Genomic DNA, 11,960 nt, shown 5'->3' with positions numbered 1-11,960 from the left:
AAGTTTTTTGTTTATTGGGGGGGGGGCTTCTGCACAGGGGTGATTGCACCCACTATGAAATACCTGCCACACACACTAAGTATCAATCAAAACATTCAATGCTGCTGGGAAACTTTATTTTCTGCACCTAACATCTGCATGAATCAATTTGTTGCTTACCCTTTGGGGGCTTGCACATTTATCAGGAAGTACCTCCTTAATGTGCCATAGAACAATAAGTAAAACATGATATTGAGTATCGGGTATCTGAAAAATAATCACAGAAATCATGTTTCAGGTTTGTCGGGGTTGTTTTCTATGTAACTTACACAAACACTGACATTAAGGAGAAATGATGTGGTAGAAAAAAAGGCCCTAGGTATATACTAAGCACTGATAAAGTAACTATCACGTTTAGCAGCAGCATAATGCAATACACAGCCAGCCAAGAGATCAAGAATTTGAGCCACGTAGTCCCTAGACTCACTGGAAACTCAGAAACTCAGACTCATCACCCATTGAGACTGAGGGAAGGTGTGAGCTCTCCTCTTAGCTCTTCATTGACCATTGTGGGTGGAGGCTCACCAACCTAGCAGTATTGATAATCTATGGAGGGAAATACATTTGATCTTCCTTTATTGCTGAAGAGAAGGTTCTTGTGATGAAGGCCAGATGAGGGGGAGAAAATTTGATAGTATTTTCCTATCTTCACCACCAAGATGGATGGATACTGTGGGCCAAATCTTCAATTGCTATAAATCAGTGCTGGTTCATTAAAGTCAATACAGTCACACTGATTTACACTGGCTGAAAATCTGGCTCTACATGTATGTATATGCCCAGTTATTTATATATTGTGGATGGAGGAATTTCAGCCATATTTCTCCCTCTTAACTTTCCACCCTTGTTAACTCCACATGATGATGCTCTTCTCTCCAGCGATGAGCAACTGTTACAGTTTTATATTTTCTTTAATTGTGGAGAATATTGAAATATATGCAGTTTCAATTTTTTTTAACAGAATAAGTGTGGAAAATCATTGTTCATATCCATAAATGACACTACACAAAGAAATACAAAAATATGAGGCTCAGAATTGCTATCATTTTGGATTTTCTCTCAGTCTAAAAAGGACTCAATATTTTTATATAACATTTTATTTATTTATGATTTAATCAACTACAGGTATATTAGAACATAAGATATGGTGGGAAAAAAATCAAAATACATGTACTGGTATATCCCCTCATGCCTCAAATAATAAAACACATGCCATTTATCTCTTTCAGCACTCTGCAGAAAATACGATTAGCATTGAACTATATTTTTGTCACCATTGATTTTTATCTCATAAGAGTTTGCATGAAAATATATTATATGCATTCAGATTTCAGAAAAATTCAGTCAAATACTTGATTCCAATATTAACTTCCTACTGTATATTAGGAATTAAGTTGAGAGCTTAATGCAGAAGCTTTTTCATCAGAGCTAGATCTTTAAAGACAAACCTCACAGTGCGATTCATTTCTATTAAATTAGTTATTTGTCCTCCATATTGTAATCTCTTTCAGAGAAATATCTAACACAGTTTGAATGCAAATTCAACCCTAGGGAAATAAAACACATTGGGAAACCAATGTAGTCATATTCCAGTTCCATTAATTCCTTCATTTGTAAATCTCAAATTTGTTTCAGTATAGTTTGCAGTATGTTACAGATACTAAGGCTTCTATTATTATATTTTATTATTTTGCTCAATATGTTCTTTTCCTGGGACTGAATGATGGTTTTTTTTTCCTTGGGAAATAAGTTCAGAGAAGTGTTGGAGAAAATCTTTTGTACTAAATATCTATATTTATATTTTGTGACCATGGCATACAAAAGCCAGCACTGATTGATGTATTCTTGAGAATGAGATAGGTAGTGATAACATCAACAATGTGTAGATTTTTGGATTAATTCTAAAGCGTTTCAAGATAATGTTGTAATGTCATAAGAGAAACTACTTGTAGCATATCACTGAGGAAAAGGAAAGGGAAGAAATTAATGCAACTTCAGGTATCATCATTATTGTTTATTTAGGTCCCAATTCAGCAAAGCACTAAAGCGCATGTTTACGTCCATCCTTATTTAGTCTACCACTTAAGCATGCTTAAATGCTTTGCTGAATCAGGGGCTTATGTTATTCCTCCAAAGGCTTGTTGTTCCCACTAGAATGAGGGGAACATGAGCAGAAACATTCCTTTATCTCCCCTGGGAAAATGGTACAGCAAGTGGTCCTTCTGATTCAGCCATCTGGGTGTACAATCTTCTACTTCTTCATATGGCTGATGTAAATGTAGAGCAACAACTATAATTTTACATTTAGATGGTTAAGCCAGATAATTGCGTCTGGAGTAGTGGAGTGTATTGTTGTGATGCCTCCTTCATATTTGTGAATCGGGCATTGAGTTGTTATATGTTCCATGGTCTATTCTGGGTGACCACAGTTGCACCCTGGGGAGTCTTTAATTTTCCATTTGTGTATCTGCACCTGCCATGGTTTGTGTGGATACAGTTTAGTGTTGTCCATGAGCTTCATGTGGGTGCACAATGAGAATGAAGCAGAGAAACACTGCAGTTGCTAACCCTGCCTTCCTCCCTTCACTTTACACCCTGCACTGGCATTGGAGCAGACATAGTTATGCCCTATGTATATTTGACTAATTCTTTTCTTGCTAATGTTGGCCAAGCTGACTATACAGCCCACTGTTTGATATAGTCCAGACTCAGATAAATCTGTGTACCAGTATAGAGGCCCATGAGTATGCCTAATTTAAGAGCTGTGATTCATGGGAATATATTGTAACTAAAGAGACTTGTTGGGTAAGGTTTCATCCTTGGAAAACATCCTAGCAAAACAACTGCCATCTAGTATGTCTGTCTTAAAGAGCTGGGGGAACCTTGGAGCCCCCCCAAGAGTAAACAGATCCATGACAATATGGGGACTATCATGTTGGAACCAGCTGAGGTAGTTGGTTGCAAGCTTGGAGCCCAGGAAGATGGGGAAGAACTCATTGAGCATTTTATAGCGTGCAATGCTGCAGGTGCCTCATCCAATTCCCACTGGATTCAATAGGATTCTTTCGAATGGGAGTTCATGGTGAGGACTGCTGACCTCTGTGAATAACATAGGAATTTTGATATTTATAGATCCTTTTTCCTCTTTTTTTTAAGCCTAAAAGGGTGATGAAAGGAGCCCCTGTTTAAGAGACCAGGCAAAATGGATTTTCTCCATTTTTCAACTATTTAGGTTGGGTTTTTTGTTTGTTTGTTTTTTTACAGTTTGACCACATTTGTACCAAGGGAAGCATTTTTGAATGAAAAAAATTTGGTCTGAATGTTTAGGGCTGCTTACTAGATCATACCAACACTGTCTGAAATATGGGCAGAAGAGAGAGAGAGAAACAGGTGAAAGGAAATACCTTAAAGTGTCAAGATATCTTAACAAATATCTGCTCACCTTCAGTGAACCTGGCACCACCCATAACAAGGAACTGAATATGAGAATTAGGAGAAGGGGTTAGGGAGTAGGAGAGATTCCAGTAGTTATTCTACTCCATGAAAGGGACTGGAGGATTAAATTAGTTGCTGATGAAGTACCCTGCAGGTCTCTGAGATATGTGACTGAGTACTTAGAACACAGTGAATGCCCTCACCTACAGCTATTAGTACTAGAGTCAATTGCAAGAATTATTATTATATTAGTGCTAAAATGTTCTAGCATTAGTTTTGCTAATCCCTGTTAGATGCCTAGCTACGATTATATAATGTGCAATGTAATCTAGATCCAGGAGAAGATATTATTTCCAGACTAAAGCTGAATTTAGATTCCTAAGTCACTTAGGTGTTTTTGAAAATGTTGCCCCTAAATTAATGAGGATTAGATGCTTTTGAAAATGTCACCTTTGTATTAAGAGGGTGGAAGGAGAACAGAACTGTTTACCCTGTGCTCAGACGATCAGTCTGATTTGGAGTATGAAATCTGAAGGAGAAGGAACAGGCACACAATAGCTACACTCTGACATGAGAGAAGTACTCTGTGAAAAACAGTTGGTGGCTGTGTAAGCCATTGCCAAAATACTTATAACAAAAACATTCTGACCCTGACTAGTTATTTTACGTGTTCCCATGAAAGTGATAGTTAAGTAACAATTTTTAAGGGTAATTCCTTTTTATTATTATTTATTTGTATTATTGTAGCACCTAAAAGCCCCAACTGAGACTGGGGACTAATTATGCCAGGTAATGTCTAAATAATGAGGAAGAGTCCATGCCCCAAAGCACTTACTGCCTAAATAGGTAAAGCTAGGATGACCAGACAGGAAGTTTGAAAAATCGGGACGGGGGTGGGGGGTAGTAGGCACCTATATAAGACACAGCCCCAAATATCGGGACTGTCCCTATAAAATTGGGACATCTGGTCACCCTAGGTAAAGCAGTGGGAGGGGAAGCAGAGTTACAATGACTTGAAGTGACTTGCCAAGGTCACATAGCAGGCCAGTAGCGGAACTGGGAACATAGTCCAGGTCTCCCAGACTCCTAATTCGGTGCCCGCTCCATGAGGCAAATCCTGCCTATGTCCTTATTATACATGCATTTAGCTGGAGATAAGGTGGTCTGAAATTATGGAACTCATATACTAATACATAAAAATACCCAACCAAAGCCCAAATACGTGATGTACCAGGGGAACAACTCATTTTGGCATAATTCCCCAATTCCCACAATATCTTTACCCCACCTACATTTTTATATAATACTTATCACTGTGGTATCTAAACACTGCTTAAATAGCTGCAGAAGTAGCAATTTTGAAGATGAGTCCATAAGACAAGAAGCACTGGAAATTCAGGAGGTTTGGGGGAATTTGTCTGAGGTGGATTTCATTTAAGATGTCAGTCAACCACTAGGTCAATAATGGTTTCAGCAGTCATAAAAATGATCTACCAATGATGCTCAGAATATGAAATACACAAGCATTTCCAGAAGAGAGAGTACGTTCAAGGGATAGTCAAAACATTATATGACAAAACATCTAACTGGAAAAGTCCCAAACATTATTCACCTACAGATACCATCAATATGTAACCAGCTCCCTTATTTCAATTCAATGGCTTCATTTCAGATTGCAGATTTGTTTAAATTGATCCAATCCATGCTTTTAGCAATTTAGGCTATAAATTACAGGGCATGATAATTTGTCTTATGATGATTCAGAGCATTTCCTCCAAGTTAACATTAACACTCTTCCGTGGATTCATCCTCCCCCTCTTTCCTTATACTTTTTGATTAGACAGAAAGCTGAAGTCTTCCTAGATCTACTGTGGTACAACAGGGTGATGCAAATATTTAACCCTCTCTAAGTTCCGACGGGTACATGCCATTCAGAGGCACACGTACTATATATCTTATGTCCTCATATTCCATTCAAAAGAATGGTTCTTAACAAATTCTACTTGGATTTCAAATGTGCAATATGAACAGCACCCAATGAGTTAATTTTCTAATGTGTATGAGAATACCAGTGAACAACAAAAATCTAAAACAGGCCTGCACACCACACGCATTACTATTTTAGTGTATTATGTGTATTACCATGGTGCCTAGCAATCCGAGGTCATGGGCCAGGGTCCCATTGCGCTAGGCATGGTACAAACAGAAGAAGCAGGTGGCCCCTACCCCAAAGAGCTTACGATCTAAGTGTAGGACAAGAGATAAATGAATACAGACAGGTGGGGGTGGGGGAGGAGCACAAGGAAAGAATGGGACAATATTGGTCAGCATGATAGGCAGTGGTCTCAGCACACCAAAAGCCTATTGTCAGGGAGGAGATGATTGCAAGGCCCTGTCCCAGCCTGAAACCCATATCCTGAGCTCCCTGGAGCAGGGGTGGCATCTCCCTGTGTCCAGCGACTGGTTAGAGCTACAACCTACAGTGCCACTGCATTAGAAAGGGCTTAGGGAAACCCCGCATCACAGGAGGGGCAACCTCCCCCCAAGAAGACCCCCACATATACCAGTCCAGACTTTCCTAAGTCCCCCAATTCTCTGTACATGGCACCTCTAGGTTGAAACCCAGCCTTCCCCCACTGAAAATATAATTGTTATATTGAACGGGATAAATTCTGGTCTGTTATGCCAATGGGAATTCTGCATTGTGGCCAATAGGTTTATTACAAATTTGCAGTAGTGTAGTTGAGAGCAGAATTTGGCCCTATCCAGCAAATCTCTATTCTGCCTAGTTGCACTGAACTCAGTGGGGGCTATGCTTAGGAATAAGTATACACAGAGGAGCCAGGATTTTCAGAGTCTAGACTTTTCTCACTGTCTGAACTGAAGCTATATTACAGTGTAAGCAGATTTGCCAGCAGCTTTTCCCAGATTTTCCATGGTTGCAAGTCATCCCCATAGCATCCCCTCCCCATGAATGGATCCCTCCCTGGGATACACATATAGGTAGCACAGTGCTCTGGAAAGACTATTAAAAACTATAAAGTGCTCTGCAATTGATTGATGAAAAGGTGATATATTAGATATTATTATAGGAGCAACATATCCTCTTTTATCACAAACAGGTGAAAATTCACACATGCAGATCTAATGGGAACTATCTAGCCCCTGATCTGGGAGTTAATTCAGTACTCTTACATCACCTTTAAATATATTAATCTGCAGTCTGATGGGAAAAAACAAACAGCCATCAGTACAGCATGACAAGCCATTGGAAATGCTAAAAACAGGATGTAATTTTTGACTTGCTCTGTTATTAATTTCAGTTCTTGGTACTTATGTGCCCACCTACAAGTAATGACCAATTCTGCTATATTTCATGAAATCATCTTCCTTTGTATAGGATAGAACAGGCATCTGAATGAAACCTGTCACTGAGGGACTGTATTATGCAGAATATTTCCATGTCAAAAGCCTCTTTTCCTTGACCACTGTTTAATTCTGCAGTGTAGTAGCAATAATAACTACTTACTGGGGCAGTTTTCCATGAATTTATAAGTATAAGTAGTTGACATGAAAATTGAACAGCATTAATCCTCTCTTATTCTACATGTAATTGTTGCAGGCAGGCAGTCTTTCCTTTTATTTCCGATATTTTAATATATGCTATACTGTGTATAATTAAATATATATGCAGGAGGCAACTTTCTTTGAGCTTTATTTACATTACTTTTAAATGTTTTATGGTGGAATAACAATTTACAATGTTGTAGCCTATGAAAATGTAATCAGTTGTAAAATATGTTCCTAATTGAGTTCAGAGCGCTCAGTGACTTTCAAGTTACTGCACATCAAATTTCAGCCTCAGAAACATGCTGAAGATACTGTGCATCCAGGATGAGTGAGCTAGATATAGCTATGTATGCTGCTTCTAGTTGGGACACTAATCTAATCTACATTTCGGAGATATTTTACTATTGGCAGATGCACTAAATCTCTTTTAAAGCTCTTGTTTATGGATACGGCCAGTAAAATGGTTTTGTCTGTACATTTTTTTGTTTAAATTCTATTGATATACAATGAGGGATATGGACATAAATGGGTGGGGGAGGGAAAATTTGCATACTGGCCTTGGCAGATCTCAAAAAAAGATCTATAATTTATCAAGTTCTCATCTTTGATCTAAAGATGTCTTAAAGCAAGTAGAAGTTCACTTGACACTCGGTGAAAGAACAAGATTAAAAGCTTTGAGAATGGAGATTCTATTTCAATTGAAATATCAATTCATCTCAAAGCTATGGGGACAAATACACCTGACAATACGCGTGTCTATATTGAAAAGGCAAAGTCTACAGGGAGGCTGAAATTATACACCTGTTTAATGTTTGCTGATTGTTTTTCCAATAACCTAAAATAAACCAGTTCCTACTCTGATATTTGTTGCTTGTTGCTAAATAAAGGGAATTAAGCTGAGGTGCTGTTTTTCATTAGTGGCCTTATACATTTACCATAAGTGAATTTAGAACCAGCGCTGCCTTTGGGCACTGCATAGTTGCATCATCCCAGGGGCAACAGCAGGAGGCATCTGGCTATAGATACAATGCCTCCTGGAACCTCACCAGTGTGTAGACACATGGTGCTGCACTTCTTGAAGGGGTGCAGAATACTCTCCCTTGCATAGCTAGCCAGCTCCACTGGGCCCTGATCCAAACCCCATTGAAATCAATGAAAATCTTTCTATTTAGTGGGCACTGGATCAGGCCTCTAACTATCATGGGTGGGGGGCAGAACAAAATACTGCCTATCCTCTGCCCCTCTGATCCCCTTTTTGGGACACTGTGTGCTCCTAGTGGAGTAGCGAGGGACTGCAATTCTTTCCAGCCCTTATACGTGCAAGGAGGACAGCTCCTTGTTTCCCTCCCCTCAGCCATGTAAAGACCAGGGATAGGCTGATTCTGTGTTTGCTTAAAAAATGAACCTTGTCCAGCCCAATTCAGAAAAGCACTTATGAACATGCTTAAATTCTATTGAAATCAATGGAACTTCAACACATGCTTAACTGCTTTGCTGAATGATGGCCTTATGGTGTAGTTTTTGAGCAAAAGACTAAGTTCTGTAACTCTTACAATTCTATCCATCACTCTGCCTTTGACTTACTATGTGGCCTTAGGTATTTCACTTAACCTCTCTGCACCTACATTCCTGTCTCAGGCATTTCTTCTCTCTTTTAAAGGTAAAACTCTGCCTGGGGTAGGGTTTTAGTTTGTTTTGTCTGGCTTGCTTTTACATTCTAATTATTTTTGTGTTTTTGTTTTAGGTTGATTTGTTACAAGTTCTTTTTCTGGGGGGTGGGGGGTGGCTGAGGTTTTCGGGGTAGAGGGAAATAATACCCACCTCACAGGGATTTTATGGGGCTTAATTATATTTGTAAGAAGCTTTTAGATCTTTAGAGAAAATGCCCTTTCGCCAAACTTTTGAAACTTTGAGATCAAAAAGTCAACACATAAAATCATATTTAGACACCCAAACATGTGGCCTAATTTTCAGAGGTGCAGAATTCTTGTAGTTGTCCTCTCCGGGCCCCCTCCCTCCCGCTTACTTCAGTCAGAGTTGTGGGGAGGGGTGTTGGAACAATTTGTATAGTGGGGGTGCTGAGAGCTATTGGACCCCGTATATAAACCCTGTATATAATAGGCAACAGAGGGTCCTGTGGCACCTTTAAGACTAACAGAAGTATTGGGAGCATAAGCTTTCGTGGGTAAGAACCTCACTTCTTCAGATGCAAGGTGCTGCATCTGAAGAAGTGAGGTTCTTACCCACGAAAGCTTATGCTCCCAATACTTCTGTTAGTCTTAAAGGTGCCACAGGACCCTCTGTTGCTTTTTACAGATTCAGACTAACACGGCTACCCCTCTGATACTTGTATATAATAGAAATCACTTCAAGCCAGGCGGTGTGGCAGCATTCCCCAAACCCCTAGTTCCAGCACCTATGGTTGTGGGTGCTTAGCACCTCTGAAAATCAGAATATTTAGTTGAGTGCCTAACTTTATGCACCCAAGTTTTAAAATATTGGGCTACATAATATTAATTCCGTCCATTCATAAACAAAAAAATTGAGTATTACAACATTGTATGGTAAACATGCAGAATACTGCTGTTTGCAGTACAGTTAAAGCAGTATTTTAGCTGTTATCATAGAATACTGTAGGTTTCTTTTTGTAATAAAGGGGAAACTAACTACTTTAATTCTACTCAACAGTAGACAACTGGAATGCTAATACATATGTATCTGCTAGTATGGTTTTATCATGAAAAGGTGTTCAGATGCAAAGTGTGTAATAAAACTTTCAATTTAGAAGTGATACTTTCTTGCTTCAGTTGGTTATTTTCGCTAAATGTGAAAAATGAATAAAATTTTGTAACAAAGGGGTTTTTCATACATGCTAAATGGTGAATACCTAGATAGGATGACTGCCAACTTAATAGGGAAATTAAGCCCGTGACCTGATAGCCCTGTAAATTATTTGTGGTTCAGGGAAGCATGAAATTTAGTCTTTCACCATACGTGGTCACCAGCATATTGTGCTGACATTACTGCATTTTTTTCCTTTTTCCATTGTTGTTAGAAGTTCAGAAATATAAATATAATATTTTTGTGAGGCAGATCAGCTAACCAATGTCCCAAGTTTACCACCTTTATTCACACTACAAAGCTGCCCTTCATCTGCAAAAGATCTCATTTACATTAATGAGACTGCTTGCCGAGAAAGGGCTACACAACTTGAGTAGGGATGGCAGAATTGAGTACTTACTATATATGGGCTGGAAGCATTAAGAAAGGTAGTGTTAAGGGAATGAACACGGAGAGCAAATATATCTATTCTCTTTATGTATTTAATCAATAAAGGCTAGATTATGCCTTTATGGCATAGCTCTGCTTGGAGGCAGGTGCAGAAGCATGAAGCCCCAGGGAGAGCAACGGAAGACACTCCCATTGAGTTCTCGCAGTGCACCAGGGTGGAGTAGTAACTTCTGTCACCTCTTGAAAGGGTACAGCTTATCCCACCTTGCTGCATGTCCAACCAGCTCTGCTCTATTCTTCCTTACTTCTCCCTGCCTCAAGTGAGTTCTTCTCAGGAGGGAGCAACCCTGTCTATCGGCGGCTAGTCCGATAGACAGGGGGGAGGAGTTGATGGAGACGGCATCAATACTCGGCCCCGGGAGGATACAGGATGGCAATAGGGGGACTATAAGGGTAAATGGAGACAGACAGGAGTTACGGCCGCAGGGAACAGGGGATAGACTGGTAGATTGCGCAGCCCCTAGGCAAAGGCAGGTGTATGTGATTGGGGACTCTTTACTGAGGAGGTTAGACAGGCCAGTGACCAGGGCGGACCCAGAAAACAGAAGGGTGTGCTGTCTGCCGGGCGCTAAGATACGGGATGTGGACAAGCGGTTGAAAAGGATCCTAAAGGGAGCAGGTAAGAACCCCTTGATCATCCTTCATGTAGGAACGAATGACACGGCTAGGTTCTCGCTAGAGAGAATCAAGGGAGATTATGCCAGGCTGGGGAAGACGCTTAAGGAAGTTGAGGCTCAGATTATCTTCAGTGGGATTCTGCCTGTTCCTAGAGAAGGACAGCAAAGGGCAGACAGAATTGTGAGGATAAATAGCTGGCTGAGGGAGTGGTGCTATAAGGAGGGCTTTGGGATGTATGGCCACTGGGAGGCGTTCGGGGACAGACAGCTGTTCTCACGGGATGGACTTCACCTGAGTAGGGAAGGAAATAGACTTCTGGGAGGGAGGCTGGCTCATCTCATCAAAAGGGCTTTAAACTAGGAACTTGGGGGAGAAGGTTGGGAGATGTCCAGTTAATCTCCACGCCAGATTCCAACACTGAAAATGAGGGAAAAGAGATAAGCACAGATATAGATAGGGGTAGGGAATTGGACATTAGAAGGAGGGGGCGGATGGACACTAGGGGGCCCGTATCAAAGTGCATAACTAATGGGAGAAAGGATAGACAGCATACGGTAAGATGTTTATACACCAATGCGAGAAGCCTAGGTAACAAAATGGAGGAACTGGAGCTCCTGGTCCAAGAAATGAAACCTGATATCGTAGGAATAACCGAAACGTGGTGGAACGGTAGTCATGACTGGAGTACAGGTATGGAAGGGTATGTGCTGTTTAGGAATGACCGGAAAAAAGGTAAAGGTGGGGGTGTGGCACTGTATGTGAATAATGAACTAAAATGTAAAGAAATAATAAGTGATGGAATGGATAAGACAGAGACTGTCTGGGCAATGATTACACTGGGTAAAAGAACTACTAGAGCCTCCCCTGAGATACTGCTTGGGGTGTGTTATAGACCGCCGGGATCTAGCCTGGATGCGGACAAAGAACTATTTAATGTTTTTAAGGAAGTAAAAACTAATAAGAGCTGTGTGATCATGGGGGACTTTAACTTCCCGGACATAGATTGG

Source organism: Emys orbicularis, chromosome 1, assembly GCF_028017835.1.
Source record: "Emys orbicularis isolate rEmyOrb1 chromosome 1, rEmyOrb1.hap1, whole genome shotgun sequence".
Classification (NCBI taxonomy): domain Eukaryota; kingdom Metazoa; phylum Chordata; order Testudines; family Emydidae; genus Emys; species Emys orbicularis.
The sequence above is the reverse complement of the archived record's forward strand: the minus strand, read 5'-3'. Positions refer to the sequence as shown.